Raw genomic sequence first — 17,580 nt, 5'->3', positions numbered from 1 at the left:
AGCAACTCTCTGACACACAGATGGTGACTACTCAGAGTAGAACAACAGTGGCTCCCTGAGACACAGACAGCAAGCACAATGATTGGAGCATGTGGCAAAGAAAGTGCCTGCAACAATTGGAAGAAGAGATGGTTAGGGGCCAATTTGAGAATATATTCAACAGCCTAAAGCACAATATGGCAACTCCAGAATCCAGTGGTCCTACAATAGGAAGACCTGACAAACATAACTTAGAGAAGCAGAAGAAAATGACTTTAAATATAACTTTTTGAATATTATAAATAACCTTAAAGAGGAGATTTAAAAATTCCCTAAAAGGAATGGAGAAAATGACAAACAAAAAAATTGGAAGAAATCAACAAATCTTTTCTAGAAAGCCAAGAAAACCAAGAAAAAATATCAAATAGATGAAACAAACAATTCAGACAGTTCAAGACTTGAAAACTGAAATAGAGGCAATAAAGAAAACACAAACCAAGGGAATTCTGGAAGTGAAAACTCCAGGTAAATGAACAGGAACTACAGATGTAGCATAACCAACAGAATACAAGAGATGGAAGAGAGAATCTCAAGAGTTTAAGATATGATAAAGGAAAAAGATTTATCAGTCAAAGAAACTTTGTGTTAAATCCAACAAATTTTTAAAACAAAACATCCAGGAAATATGGGATATCATGCAAAGATCAAATCTAAGAATAATAGGGATAGAAGAAGAAGAGCTTCAAAGCCACAGAAAATATATTCAAGAAAATCATAGAAGAAAAATTTCCCAACCTAAAGGAGGATATGTCTATGAAGGTAGAAGAAGCTCAAAGAACACCAAATAGACTGGACCAAAAAAAAAAAATAAGTTCCCCTCATCATATAATTATACAGAATAAAAAACGACTATTAAGATCTGCAACAGAAAAAGTCAAAGTAACATATGAAGGCAGATCTATTAGAATTACACCCAAGTTCCCAATGAAAACTCTGAAAGTCAGAAGTTCCTAAACAGATGTGCTGCAGACACTAAGATAAAAAGACACAGGCTAACAGAATGGATACAAAACAGGATCTATCCTTCTGATGCATACAAGAAACAAACTTCAACCTCAAAGACAGAAATTACCTCAGACTAAAGGGATGGGAAAAGATTTTTTTAATCAAAAGGACCTAAGAAATAAGTGGATGTAGCTATCCTAATATCTAATGATGTAGTAATAAAGGCGGCGGGGCTGCGTCCCTGGCCGCCTGCTTGGCTTATGCCCTGAAATAACAACACACAAACTGTATTCATTTAAACACTGCTTGGCCCTTTTTGCTCTAGCCCTTACTGGCTAATTCTGATATCCCGATCAACCCATCTCTAATAATCTGTGAGAACCGGTCTTATCGGGAAGATTCTAGCCTAGTCCATCCTGGGTCGGAGCTTCATGGCGTGTGTCTGCCCGGGAGCGGGGCATGGCATCTCTCTCAGGCGTCTGCTCCCAAAAGGAGAGCTGTGGAGTCTGAGCTCACTTCCTCTTCCTCCCAGCGTTCTGTTCTGTTTACTCCTCCCACCTATCTTCTAACCAATAAAATGGGCCAAGGCAGTTCCTTTATTAGCCAATGACCTTCCTCCATCATAATGAAATAGACTTCATACTAAAATCAATCAGAAGAGATGGAGAAGAACATTTCATACTCATCACAGAAAAAATCCATCAAGATGAAATCTCAATTATGAACATCTATGCCCCAAATACAAGAGCACCCATATAGGTAAAAGAAACATTACTAAAGCTGAAATTGCACATCAAACCCCACACACAAATAGCTGGAAACTTCAACACTCCACTTTCACCAATGGACAGGTCTGCCAGACAGAAACTTAAAAGAGAAATAAGAGACCTAACAGATGTCATGACTCAAATGAACTTAATAGACATCTATAGAACATTTCACCTGAACATAAAAGAATATACTTTCATCTCAACACCTCATGAAATCTTCTGTAAAACTGACCACATACTCGCTAACAAAGCAAACCTCAACAGATTAAAAAAATGGAATGACCCCTGTATCTTATCAGATCTCCATGGCTTAAAGTTAGAATTCAACAACACTAATTGCAGAATGCCTGCAAACTCACGGAAATTGAACAATGCTCAATTAAATCACCCCTGAGTCAAGAAAGAAATAAAGCAATAAATTAAAGACTTCCTAGAATTCAATGAAAACAAATGCAACTATATACCTATGGGACACTATGAAAGCATTGCTAAGAGGAAAGTTTATAGCACTGAGTGCCTCCATAAAGTCAAGAAATTTCACACTAGCAACTTAATGGCATACCTGAAAACTCTAGAACAAAATGAAACAGACTCATCCAGGAGGAGTAAATGACAAGAAATAATCAAATTGAGGGCAGAAATCAATAAAAATAGAAACAAAGAAAACAATACAAAGAATCAAATGAAACAAAGAGTTGACTCTTTGAGAAAATGAACAAGATAGACAAACCCTTATTCAAACTAACAAAAAGGCAGAGAGAGAATATTCAAATTAACAAAATCAGAAATGAAAAGGGAGACAGAGAACAGAGAGTCACAGAAAAAAAGGAGTAAGGAAAACTAAGCCAAATAGAAATGGAATATACACAAAGAATCTGGATTATGTATATTATTGTATATTCTTTGAATATTTTGTGAAGGAGTTAAATACAGAGAGGCTTTTCATTGTATGGGCTGCTAAGCTAAACCAACATGTATTTCTTAAAGGTATCTTGACTTCAAAATTTGGGTCTAAAGATATGTTGCTTTGGAAAAGAGGTTCTACTTTTGTTTTCACAGAAGATGAGAACCTGTGGATTCCTTCCATACTAATGTGGCTTGATGGACTAAGACCACACCCAAAAGGTCACCATGAACACCTCCAGCAATTATTTGGCCCAACAAAACTCAGAAAGCAGTTTGGAAAGGACTACTTCCAACTTCTGAAATATTATTTATAAATGTTTGTTTACATTTAAAGGGAATATACTATAGAAATGTATACTTTGGTATGAATCTTGGTTTATTGATATAAATTTAGGTCAATTTTGTTGTATGTGTATTTTTGCGCTTGATTAAGGTATTATGATTATGTAGCTCCTTTAAAATATATATAATTAAGCAATATAGGTTAATAGAGAGTCATCTATAATAGTCAAGCTTGTAGTCATGTTAGATAGGTTTTTAGAAGTACAGAGATGTTTTCAGAAGGATTGATAATCTTCATATCTTTCAAAGACTAAAGAATATGACATTTTAAATGTTTTAAGAATTTAGATTTTCATGACAATGAGACACATCTGCTCTTGGCAGCACCAATTACTTCAAGAGGAATATGGATATCAAAGAAGTTTCTTATGGAGTTTGTTAGTCATTTGAACAAAAAAAAAAAACTGCTCTTGCCTGAACGGCTTGACTGGACTTTCAGGACCCACAGAGAAATGACTGTTGACCTTGCCTAAAGATGGTGAGTCAGTTCGTTTGGGTTCCTGCTTTATGAAAGAATCTGCCAGACATTCTACAAGACACAGAAGAAAGTGACTGACAAACTATCAATACTGGTGAAATTTCCTGCTTCATGGAAATGTCTGCTGGATATTATGGGCCTGTAGGCTGAAGATGGGTGACCCAATGATACATAAGAACTTTTTGTGACTGTCCATGCAGCGAGACATCTCTGTCAATTCTAGAATTTTGGAAGTTGCTTAATATGCACTTTCTGTTTACTTAGGTGATATTATAACCTTCTGGTTTTTTTTTTTTTTTTTTTTGGTTTTTAGAGACAGGGTTTCTCTGTGGTTTTGTAGCCTGTCCTGGAACTAGCTCTTGTAGACCAGGCTGGTCTCGAACTCACAGAGATCTGCCTGCCTCTGCCTTCCGAGTGTTGGGATTAAAGGCGTGCACCACCACCACCCGGCATCCTTCTGGAGTCTTTTTTAGAGTTGAAGAATAGATAATCATAGTTATTATTTTCCATAATTATGATAAAACGTAAAGTAGATATAAAGAGTATAACTATAATTCTTGCTTGATACATGTTTTGTTATATGTAATCTTGCTATGTTAAAGTTAAAACCTTTTTTTTTTATTCAGACCAAAAAAGGGAGGTGATGTGAGAGGCAATGTATGCTGTAAATATGTTTTATTGCCATTGGTTAATAAAAAAGCTGTTTTCAGCCAATGGCTTAACAGGGCAAAGCCAGGCTGATAGAGATATATATAGAGAGAGAGTAGGCAGAGTCAAAGAGAAGCCATGTACCTTCCTGCAGAAGACAAACACCTCCACCAGAGCCTGCTGAAACTTTGTTGGTAGGCCACAACCTCATGGTGATGCACAGATTAATGGAGGTGGGTTAGTTTAGAATACATGAACTATCTAGCAATAAGCTTAAGCAATTGACTAAGCAGTATTGCAATTAATATAGTTTCTTTGTGGTTATATCAAGTCAGGGAAGTCTGGAAATGAACTAGCAGCCCCTGACAACACTAAGCCCATGTTATCTTATATAGGCCAAGAGTCTATATCCAAAGAATGATGCCACCCACAATGGGCAGTTTTTCCAACATCAACCAAGGTGAGCAAGGGAATCTCTCTTGGACATTTTAGAGATTCTTGTCCAGGTGACTCTGTACTCTATCAACATTACAATTAAATAAAACAACTACAACAGATTTATACAAACATTTATTAAACTATCCCATTGCTATAATATCAGTATCTTCATTTTCCCTAAAGTCACTTCTGCTATATTTGACCATTCATTTCTGATTTTCAGGATTATTTCTATTAATTCTTTTTAATTTTAGTTTCTTAGACTAAATACATTCATTACACCTGTCTTCAAGCACATTAATTCTTGGTTCTAATCACTCAAATCCAATTTTAAATTCTCTGTGAATTTACTGTTCTTTTTCAGTTCAATGACATCTATTTGGCTGCTTTTATAGTTTCTGTATCTTTATAATCTATTCACTGAAACATCATTCTCACACTTATATTTTTAGATAGGATTTCCATAATTCATTTGGGTATATTTATCATAGTTAATGTAAGCTTCTGTCTATTAATTCTTAATTCTGTTTTTTCTTGAAGTTAGTTGCTATTGATTGCTTTTATTCTTATGAAAGAATCACAACACTCTATTTCTTCATGTGTTTCATAATTCCTTGTTGAAAACAGATTATTTTCAATAATTATATGACAAAATGGGAATTAATGTTTAAGATTTCTAATGTTTCATGGGTAATGAATAGAGAAAGGATTTCTTTCTTTTCCCCTGTATTGAAAATAGATTTTCTCTTTTATATATATTCTGATCTCCCCTCTTTCTACTCATCCCAGCTCCTTTCCACTCCCCTACAACATGGATCCATTCCCTTTCTCAGAAAACAAAAAAAAAAGTTTCTAAGGGATAATAATAAAATAAAATGAAATATTACAAAAATAGATAAAACAAAAATTAACACTTTAGTATTGGAGAAGGCAAAGAGAAGGAAAGGAGCCCAAGAGCAGATGTAAGAAACAGAGACTCACTAGATTACCTACTCTGAGTACCATAACAACACTAAACTGGAAGCCATAATATATGCACAACATACCTGTAGGGTAAAACTAAAAAAGAAAAACATGTATGATTAAAATAAAATTAAAAATAAGAAAAATAAAAATAGAAAAAAGAAAAGCCATAAAACAACATTGTGAAACAAGAAACCTCCAAAGATGTCTGCATATGTGTGTCAATCATGTTGATTTAGATCTTGTTTTCTTGGTGCTAGTCATCCTTTCTGGCTCTTTCACTCTTTGACATCCTCTTCTGTGGGGTTCACTGTGCCCTGTAGTGAGAGATTTGATGAAGACATCCCATTTAAAGCTGAGTGTTGCAGGTTCTCTTACTCTTTGCATAAAGTCTGGTGTGAGCGCTCTGTATGGGTTCCCACCTGCTGCAGCAGGAAGCTTCTCTAATAATGACTGGACAAGGTACTGCTTATATTTGTCTGTTTAGATCTGAATTCCTCACTCAGGATGGTTTTCTTCTAGTTCCATCCATTTAACTCTGATCATAAACAAACTTCTTACTCCTCCTCCTCCTCTTTCTGAGTAATACCCCATTGTGTAAATGTACTACATTATCTTTAGCCATTATTCTGTTGAGGAACATTTAGGTTGTTCCCAATTTCTGTCTGCTTCCTTAATAAGTTTCCTAGCTTTTCCACAAATCTATGTGTTTGGGTTACACATTCAATATCCTTGACTTTATAATTCTACTGTAGATTTTACTTTTGCCTAATATAAAGTCCATAGTTAACTAAAGGTGAGACATTGAGACCTCCTTCAGTATATAACTCTCAAATGCATCTTGCTTTCTAGATGTCCAGTGCTTCTAAAGGCACCAATAAAGGTATCTTATTCTTATACCTTAAGTTTCATAATAATCCTATCTACTGTTTCAGTTGGTATATCCACCCTGAAACCAGCAATGACAATGAATGAACAGGTACTGGAATGACAAGGCTCATGAGAGAAGTCTACACATTGAGTGAACTCTGAGTTAGACCACATGAAAACAAATCATGTGAATGGAGATTTTCCTAAAGTTGAATAATGGATTAAACCATGGCAATTCCCTGTGACAGAGCTCTGGTTGGAGCTTTCCATCTTCTTAGCATCTCCCAGTAATTGTTTGGCTGCTTTCTCATACCCCCTGAAGATATGAGGTTATGACACTCTAAATTTTCAACTCTACTCTTTGTTTTTCTTTATGTGCTAGGGACTGAACTCAGACTTGTATATGCTAAGTGTGGACTCTGTTACTCAGTTAAACCATAAGTCCTCTCTCAGGACTACTTTCGATCCACAGAAATATGACAACTAAACCATCCTAAAATTTGTCCTTCTTGTCAACATTTAGTCATTTTTCTTATTTTAATTCATTTCAATTATTACAATATCAGCTATAAAATTTTTGATCTTTGATAATTTTGTTAATATTCTTATTGTTTTAAAAACAATAAAATTACCTTCTTTCATATGTTCAAATTGGCTTTTTTTTTTATAAAAATGAACCAGGGTATGATGACAGGCCCTAGTTGAAAGGTCGAAGCAGAAAGATAGGAAGTTCACAGTCTCCTTCTGCTTCAAAATGAGTTGGAGGTCAGAGTGAGCTACCTGAGGCATTTTCTCAAATAAATAAAACATTTTCAAAATAAAGCAATACAAAACCAGACATAGTATCATAGTATTAGTGCTTGGGAGCAGACAGATCAAGCATTTAAGGTCATCTTTGCCTATAGGGTGAATTCAAGATTTGCCTGGATTTTGGGAGATCTTTTCTCAAATTTAAAAGAAAAAAAAACAGAAGTGACAAACGCAAAAATATGGCAAGCCCTCTATATGGTTTTACCATCTTCCACTCTACCAGCAATGTTATGAAATCAGTTTCATCAGGTGTTTAGAATGACTATTGTTTTAGAAAGAGCAAGAACCACTACACTGGAAGAAAGAGTCAACTGGAGAACAAAAACAGAATGTTCTAACAACTTTAATTTGTTAAAATTGCCATAGCTGTTCCACTATTAAACTCTTACAAATAATTAATATAAACAAAGAGAGAAAGGGGTGATGCAAGAAATCATTATGTAAGTTTAGAACATAGAGATAAAGGGAAGCTCATAAAAGCTTTCAAGAAAGGTCAGGTGCCTAGAAAAGAGAACAAGATATGATTTATTTCTAGCAAACCCAGATCTAGAAAATATAAAGCATCCCATTAAAAGATCAGAAGGAAATTAGAAGATAAGAAGTATTTAGCCTCTTGAGTTCTCTATATATTTTGGAGATTAGACCTTTGTCTGTTGCGGGGTTGGTGAAGATCTTCTCCCAGTCAGTAGGTTGCCTTTTTGTCTTAGTGACAGTGTCCTTTGCTTTACAGAAGCTTCTCAGTTTTAGTAGGTCCCATTTATTCAATGTTGCCCTTAATGTCTGTGCTGCTGGGGTTATACCTAGGAAGCGATCTCCTGTGCCCATCTGTTGTAGGGTACTTCCCACTTTCTCTTTTATCAGGTTCAGTGTGTTCGGACTGATATTGAGGTCTTCAATCCATTTGGACTTGAGTTTTGTGCATGGGGATAGATATGGGTCTATTTTCATTCTTCTACAGGTTGACATCTAGTTGTGCCAGCACCGTTTGTTGAAGATGCTTTCTTTCTTCCATTGTATACTTTTAGCTCCTTTATCGAAAATGAGGTGTTCATAGGTTTGTGGGTTAAAATCCGGGTCTTCTATACGATTCCATTGGTCGACTTCTCTGTTTTTATGCCAGTACCATACTGTTTTCATTACTGTAGCTCTGTAATAGAGTTTGAAGTCAGGGATGGTAATGCCTCCTGCAGATCCTTTATTGTATGGGATTGTTTTGGCTATCCTGGGTTTTTTGTTTTTCCATATAAAGTTGGTTATTGTCCTCTCAAGATCTGTGAAGAATTTTGATGGGACCTTGATGGGGATTGCATTGAATCTATAAATTGCCTTTGGTAGAATTGCCATTTTTACTATGTTGATCCTCCCAATCCAAGAGCAAGGGAGGTCCTTCCATTTTCTGGTATCCTCTTCAATTTCTTTCTTCAATGCCTTAAAGTTCTTCTCAAATAGATCTTTCACTTCCTTGCTTAGAGTTACCCCGAGAAATTTTGTGGCTATCGTGAATGGTGAAGCTTCTCTGATTTCCCTCTCTGCTTCCATATCCTTTGTGTATAAGAGGGCAACTGATTTTTTGGAGTTGATCTTGTATCCTGCCACATTACTAAAGGTGTTTATCAGCTGTAAAAGTTCTTTGGTGGAGTTTTGGGGGTCGCTTATGTACACTATCATATCATCTGCAAATAATGAAAGTTTAACTTCTTCCTTTCCAATTCGAATCCCCTTGATCCCATTATGTTGTCTTATTGCTAATGCTAGAACTTCAAGCACTATATTGCAGAGGTATGGTGAGAGTGGACAGCCTTGTCATGTTCCTGAGTTTAGCGGGATGGCTTTGAGTTTCTCTCCGTTTAATTTGATGTTAGCTGTCAGCTTGCTGTATATAGCTTTTATTATAATGATAATTAACCCAATTAAGAAATGGGGCACTGAACTGAACAGAGAATTCTCAACAGAAGAAGTTCAAATGGCCAAAAGACACTTAAGGTCATGCTCAACCTCTTTAGCGATCAGGGAAATGCAATTCAAAACAACTTTGAGATAACATCTTACACCTGTCAGAATGGCTAAAATCAAAAACACCAATGATAGCCTTTCCTGGAGAGGCTGTGGAGAAAGGGGAACCCTCATCCATTGCTGGTGGGAATGCAATCTTGTGCAACCACTGTGGAAATCAGTGTTTCGGTTTCTCAGGAAATTCATGATCAACCTACCCCTGGACCCAGCAATACCACTCTTGGGAATATACCCAAGAGATGCCCTATCATATGACAAAAGCATTTGTTCAACTATGTTTATAGCAGTATTATTTGTAATAGCCAGAACCTGGAATCAACCTAGATGTCCTTCAATGGAAGAATGGATGAAGAAAGTGTGGAATATATACACATTAGAGTACTATGCTGCGGTAAAAAACAATGACTTCTCGAATTTTGCATGCAAATGGATGGAAATAGAAAACACTATCCTGACTGAGGTAACCCAGACCCAAAAAGATGAACATGGGATGTACTCACTCATAATTGGTTTCTAGCCATAAATAAGGGTCACGGAGTCTACAATTGGTGAACCTAAAGAAGCTAAATAAGAAGAACCTTCATCTGGTGATGGATGAAGATAGAGACAGAGATCCACACTGGAGCACTGGACTGAGCTCCCAAGGTCCCAAAGAGGAGCGGAAGGAGGGAGAAGATGAGCAAGGAAGTCAGGATCACGAGGGTTGCACCCACCCACTGAGACAGTGGGGCTGATCTATTGGGAGCTCACCAAGGCCAGCTGGACTATGACTGAAAAAGCATGGGATAAAACTGGACTCTCTGAACATGGCAAACAATGAGGGCTGATGAGAAGCCAAGGACAATGGCACGGGGTTTTGATCCTACTTCATGTTCTGGCTTTGTGGGAGCCTAGCCAGTTTGGATGTTCATCTTCCTATACATGGACGGAGGGGGGAGGACCTTGGACTTTCCCCAGGGCAGAGAACCCTGACTGCTCTTCAGACTGGAGAGGGAGGGAGAGTGGAGTGGGGGAGGGGGCGAAGAGTGGGAGGAGGGGGAGGCAAATGGGAGGCTGGGAGGAGGCTGAAACTTTTTTTTCCTTTTCTCAATAAAAAGAAAAGAAGTATTTAGCCATGCAAACTATCTACCAACTCTATTGTGATAAACTAGATGATTTTTGACACAATAATGTAGACATTTTATGGCACTCTGCTCTTGTTGGAATTATCCTGCATGGTATACTATATCCTGTTCCACCCTTAAAAAACTGCTTCAACATGGACTCAAGGATAGATAGAAGGAAGACCACAGCTGCCAGCCAGCAGCTTTCTCAACCAGGGAGGTAGCACATAAAGTAAATCTTGGCATCAGAATTGAGCAGAATGTCCAGTGCAGAGGAACATCAGTATGCAAGAGAAGGAAAGGACATTCACAGAGAAGACTGTCCAGGAAGAAGTGATAAAATGCATGAACTCTGTTGGAGATGCTTCAAATCTCACATATTTAAAGTGAATAATTTATTATAAACCAAAGGACTTAGAACATTTAAAAAGAGAAATGTTTTGCATCAAAAGAAAATACTTAAGGTGAACAAACAATGTATGTATGCTCACTCTGAGTGGCTTGAATTTGAATGACCATCATCGATTCATATATTTTATATTTATTCTCCACTTGGTGAACCTGTTTGGAAGGGATTATGAGGTATGGCCTTGTTGAAAGAGGTATGTTCCTTGGAGTAGGCTTCGAGGTTCCAAAAGCCCTTGAAATCCTTAGTTAACTCTCTGCTTTTCTCTCTCTCTTTGCCTCCTATTTGCAGACAAGGATGCAATCTCTTAGCTCCAGCTCCAGTACCATGTCTGCCTGCATGCTGCCCTGCTCCCCACCGTGAAAGTCATGAAATCACTCTCTGAGATTATAAGCATGCATAAACTCTTTCTTTTATAAGTTACTTTGGTCATGGTGCTTTGTTACAACATTAGAAAAGGGAATCAGACAGTCCTAATAATTTTGTTCAAGAATTAGATTAAACCTTTTTCACAACTAAATCTAAAAATTGAGAAAATACAATGTTAGTGGATAAAAGAAGCTTCTCACTGTCCTACCCCTCTGATAGCCTAAAAAGAGTATTATTCCAGGAAATTGTTCAGGTAGCAACAGTTTAATATATTTTAAAAATGTTTAAACATGCATGGATCAAATGCATTTGTAGTTGTGCTACCAAAGCATGGCCAGATTATGAGCAGTTGAGGAAAGATGATTTCGATTAGGAAAATAATCTCTTTTAAGAGGGAGAGTTTATTATAGTTATGTTTAGGCTACCTTGTTTGGAGCTAAACACAATGAATTTTCAGCTTTTGGGGGAATAGTTCAGACAAGGCCAGATGGCATAATTATAGTTTATGAAATTAATGACAGTATTATAAACCTTGGCAATGAGCAAGGTAGAGTGTTGCTGCAAATTTGGTGGAAAGGACACAGAACTAAGAATAATAAGACTGAGAAGTACCTTATAATTTAAATAAGAGCTCAGAAGTCAATGATGAACATTTATAAATATTTTATACACTTAGTGTTCCTCAATAAAATAGAGGTACTTATAGCAATTACTTGATAAGAGTAGGGATCAGAATGTCACTGCAGTACGAGAAATCTTTCTAATACATGTCCTTGTTTTTAAAAATGATTTTTCTCTCTTTTGTACTTATTATTTCTATAAAAATCCACTTTCAGTGTAATATTAATTTGCAAGCCTTCAGCCTTCCCACTTATCTAGAATTTTGGTTGAAAAGAAACTTAAACGTCAAAGTGCTCCGTCAGTTTCAATGATGAAAATAGACTCAATAATTCACTTAGATTCAGATAGTATTTACTAAGAAGTACCTACTACTTATACTTTTCCAATTGTGAAATTAAACTCAGTATTATTATGAGAATTAGATAAATATATATTTACATAGAGTACTTGGCTAGCACTGAATATGAACTTCCATATGAGTTTCAAAGCCTTTCAAACACTGACATGCTTTTTATTCTAAAATTTGGCCCAGAACCTATTCCATAAGGGGCAACATAAGCACTTTTGGCATTCTGTCGATTTCTCCATTCCCATCTTTCTTCATATTAATTAGGTTGTGATGAAGAGTGCTAACGTGGAGCATTTTCCACTCCAGTTTTTAAATTATGCAAATGTAAATATGATGGAGCAATTGGGAAACTCTGAACTTTTAAGATGATCTGTACCTTATTTAATTTCTATAAATATACTCTAATTCCCATTTTTCATCATTTCTGCAAGACTGTGTGTGACAGATAGTGGTGCGTTGCACCACTGCCCTGGTTGTCAACTTGAAAGGATCTAGAATCACTAGAATCTAACCCTTTGGGTGTGCCTGTAAGAGATTGTCTAGAACAGACCATGAGGGGAACCTTTAACAATGACCAGCACACCATTCCATGGGCTGGGAAACCTGGAGCGATATAAAAGTGAAACCAAGCTGAATTCCAGCACTCTCAGCTTCTTAACTGAGGATTCAATGTGGCCAGCAGCCTCAGGGCTGGCTCCAGGACTTGCCTACCATGATGGACTCCACTTAAAATGTAAGTCAAAACAAATCCTTCGCTATGTAATTTGTTTTTCAGATACTTTTTAATAATAAGACTAGTAACTAATATGTGCAGTAAGACTGAACTTTTTTCTTCAGATCCATGTTGTCATTATTAAAATATTTTGCTTGAAGTTCAATCCATATTTCCCCTGCCTCCTGGTGACTTTCTTTCCCGTGCGTTTCCAAAACCTGACATGCATTTTATTCCATAAACATCAATTACACTATAGAACCCAAGCTCCAATTCCACCATATCCAAGGATCCTTTATAACATTCCTGGTGCTCCTGGTATGTCCATCCCCCCCCCTCCTGAACCCCCCTCTCCTCATATCTCAATTCCGAAGCTGTTCTCGTTGACTCAGTACCCTTCTGTTTGTGCTAAACGATATTTGACACATCTGCCTCTTTTCTCCTGATGATGGTGGCAGGGTGGAGACTGATTTATATGCATGAGTCTAATTCCATTGTTGCATAAAATGTTTAATGAACAATACACTGAAAGAATTTGTGAATGAACTGGTAAGCAGACTTTAATTATTCTGATGATTTTATTGGTATCAATTTCCCAGTTAACTCATGATTTCTGTTTGTTTTGTAGCAATTTTATTGGCATCTAATTTATATATCACAGTGCTCAACTATTTGAAGTGAATATCTCAAGGTTTTTTTTTCTCTGCCCTTCTGAATGTGGACCTCTCATAATTTTGGCAAGCTTTTCTCCTGGAAGTTTTGGACAGGGCAACCGAAGAGCTTTAACTTAAGAATGAATAATGAATGAAGAGAGACAAGAAGGGAAGAAGGAAATGTGACATAATCACCTCGCTGCTGCTAACAACCATGCTAACGTGAACTATGTGATGCCAATCACTAAGCGAGGAGAAGTGAACTTCTCAGTCAGGTTTGTTACATGTTTAATCTAGGAACAAGGATGCTAATTATCTCAAAGTTTCATTTTTTACACCTTTTAATATATCCCTGTCTGAGCCCATTTTCTGCTACTATCCCAGACCACCACACACTGGGTAATTTGTAAAGAAAAGACATTTCTTCATTGAAGTTGCAGAGTGTGGGAAGTTTATGATCAAAGGGCTACATCTGTCAAGTGCCTGCTTATTGGATCTTACCATGGCAGGGCGCGTGGTGTGGAGAGAGAGAGAACAAGGAGGCCAGGGAATGCTGTTTCAGAACAGGCTACTTTTAAAGCAAATCTACTCACGCATAGTTTATCCACTGTAGAATAGGATCAAGAGGGACACCTATGTCATCTTAAGTGTACAGCCTTGTGATGTAAAGTTTCCTCTTCCCAACACATTCACAGTGGCAACTAACACCATCACAATTTTGCAGTGGGCATTCAAACCTAGGCAAGCCTTGTTTTTAGTGCTGGGGTCTGGGTTGGGTATTTTCAGGTTCTTGGTTTCATATCCAAAAATTAGAAATAACAGTTCACACAGATCTGTGAAAGAAGTAAGGTAACTTCATTTTGAACAAATGTAATGGTCCTGATTACAGATACTGCCTGGACTAACAGCAGGCCACAGGAATAAGAGTACTCATGGGCTCCGGGCTATCCTCTGAGGTTTCTCCTTATGGGGTATAAAGGAAGGAGGGACTGACTTCTAAAGAGGTACAGTTTGGGTGGTTCTCTATTTTGATTGTTAGATTGGGTTATATAGGTATTCCTGTTCTGCGTGTGTCCTTTCCCACAATGCCCTGATTCCAATAATATGTACTTCCCATTATTCACAGCATCCTCGCTAGAAGCTAACTAAGGGACATAATTATGTCTTATTGTGCATGCATAAAAAATGCTCATACTGGAATAGCCTTTCTACTTTTCATACCCAGATACATTGCAAATACACTTGAGTAGAAATGACTACAATTTAATTATTACCAGGAGAAGAGATGATTGCTCAGAGATAGGAACATGCATATCCAGGTACAAGTAAGAAGCTCAAGGCTCCAATGCTGTTTAGTGCATTTCTTGGAGACAGTTGTGCATGCACAGCATGTGCATATGAAGGAAGCAGGCTGCTAGGTGAATTATTATACAGGAGAGTGTGTGCCCCTAACCACATGGTATCAGAAGTTCAACTGTCTCTTGTTGCCTATCTCAGGACTTTCCACACACTGTTACTTTTTTCTCTGCACAGCTGAAATTTGGAGAAGGGAGAAGAGGAGAGTTGTGAGAGGCCTAAAGACCTATCATCCTTTTCCAGATGAAGCCCTAAGGCTAGCTGGACAGCAGAGGTCTGAGGCAGAGTCGGGCTTGACAGCACAAAGGCAGCCCTCTCTGTTAGGACCTCATTACTTTGGTTGCCTGGTTACTCTGGTTGCCAGGGAAGCTTTGGTTTTGTAGCAATCTTGAATGAGTTGCATTTCTATATTTCTTCCCAGGACAAATTTCCTTTAATAGAAGTGAGACAATAATGCAGTGAATGAAGTTGAGGCACCATTGAGGGTCCAGTTTCTTTTCCCTCTGGGAACTGACAGGAGAGCTTGTGCCACAGATACACTTCATATGTTCTAGTCCTTGACTCATGACTCTCTGTGAATTGAAGATGGCCATGGGCATGGTAGGGAAGAAGCTAGGTTCTCCACTGTGACAGGAGGAGAGAGTGCAGCATCAAGCACATCAATGTCCCAAAGGAAGGTCTTCTACAACACCTTACAGAAGATGTATGGGAAAGACAAACAGTGGCAAAGTAGTAAAGTAGAAAACCTCAGGCTCAAACTCACCAAAACTGACCGAAAACTATCCTTGGGTAGAGATTTAAGATGTCAAGGAGCATGGGAGTCATGAAGCTGGGCATGGAATTATATATACGAGGCAGAATGTACATTGAAAAGCCCATGGTATGCAAATAAGGTAAAATTGCACATTATGCAAATGAGCCAAGCCCACTAAAGTAACATAAAAACTTAACATTTTGTACAGGAGGCAATGAAGCTGCTGAACTCTCTCTGTTCCTGCTCAGTAGCCTCCTGCGCTTGCCAGTGCGTTATCAGCTGCTAAATCACCTTGGCTTCTAAAGCTACTGCTTCGCTCTGCTCGGCTCTTTGTTCAGGGACTTTAGAACCTAGAACCCTAGTATCAGCTGTGAGATCACTCTTCCCCTCTATCAGACCAAACTGTAAATAAATCCATTTTCTTTCGCCCATTTCTATTTCTTAGTTTGGCTGCATCCCCAGCACCCAGCTGCCCGCATGGCTAGCTTATGCCCTGAAATAATTACATGGAAACTGTATTCTTTTAAATACTGCTTGGCCCATTAGTGCTACCCTCTTATTGGCTAGCTCTTATATATTGATCTAACCCATTTCTAATAATCTGTGTAGCCCACGAGGTAGCTTACCAGGGAAGATCTTAACCTGTGTCTGTCTGGAGTGGAAGAATCATGGCGACTCACTGACTCAGCTTCTTTCTCCCAGCATTCTGTTCTCTGTACTCCGCCTACCTAATTTTCTGTCCTATCAGGCCAAGCAGTTTTCTTTATTAGTTAACCAATGAAACCAACAGATGAGATACAAGACCCACCTCCATCATAGTTTCTTTGGGGTACAGGAAAAGTGCAGCAGCAGGCTTATGAGCCTAAGAACTCAGTAACAAGGTCACAGACTTCAGAGCCTGAAAACTCTGAAAATCTAAGGCAATCATTAGACTTAAAATTTTTATTCCTCTGCTTCATACTACAAGCAAAGATTGGTCCTTTAGCTACTTCTCATTCCAGAGGAGCAAAAGTGTGAGTGCAGCCCCATCTTTGTCAAGCAAGATCAATTCACCCACCATCCCTGATGAGAAGCTGACAAGCTTTAAATATTCTTTAACAATCTCACATTACATTCTACTTAATGGTAGGAATCTAAGGAGAATAATTGAAGCTGAATTCCAACCATATTTTAAGGAAGAATTAGCTCAAAGGAGGGGATAAAGAATTGCTAGAGCCCCCAACACCCATTCTGTTTCTCACATCCACTACCCACCACTTCCAAGAAAAATCCTGAATATGAAAGTTCAAGGATTAATGTAATTATTTGAATCTTCTGATGCTACCATACCCCCTCGGTGTCTAGAAGTCAGTCTAATTTCTTGATGAATGGAATACATGTTAAATTGAATCTCTATGAATTTGGGGAGTTGTCCACCAATAATTAACAGCTTCTTAATTGTGTGGTAATGTCTGTGCCTCTTAACCTGACGATATTTAATTTCTCCCTTCTGTCATTTAGTGTTTGCCCATGTGCATTCTCATTTCTGGGCCCTTGAAAAATAAGGCATCATTTATCAGTATTCACTCCTGTATCACAGACATCTCAGCGTGCTTTTCATTGTATTACTGACTCCATATCCGTCAGCATCACAAGTTCCTGCCACAGTTGTCAGGTACACTCTATTGATTGCAAGGCCATCTTTACCACTGTGCCACAAGGATCCTTTGCGGAACGGCTGGCTCTAAAACAAAGTCATTCCCTCTGCAAAGCAGCAAATGAGCAGGGTGCTGCATTGTGTCCTCTATAAGCAATAATCGCTGCTTTGCTATGCTTTGGCCCAACTCTGCCTAATTTGTAATGCACGAGGCACTGTTCAAAAGAATAACATATTCCATTTCTGTTTACAGAACTAACGTCTGATGCAAAGTAAGATAGAAAATAAGATTGGTCCCTTATTGGTGATAATTATAGCAACAATACCGAGCAAGAGACGGAAGGGTTAGATAAAAGCAAATGAACTGATTTTTTAAATCGAGTTTACTAGATGTAATCA

Source organism: Microtus oregoni, unplaced genomic scaffold (genome assembly GCF_018167655.1).
Source record: "Microtus oregoni isolate MIOR12 unplaced genomic scaffold, Mior012 000090F_ref0000504, whole genome shotgun sequence".
NCBI classification, from domain to species: Eukaryota; Metazoa; Chordata; class Mammalia; order Rodentia; family Cricetidae; genus Microtus; species Microtus oregoni.
The sequence above is the reverse complement of the archived record's forward strand: the minus strand, read 5'-3'. Positions refer to the sequence as shown.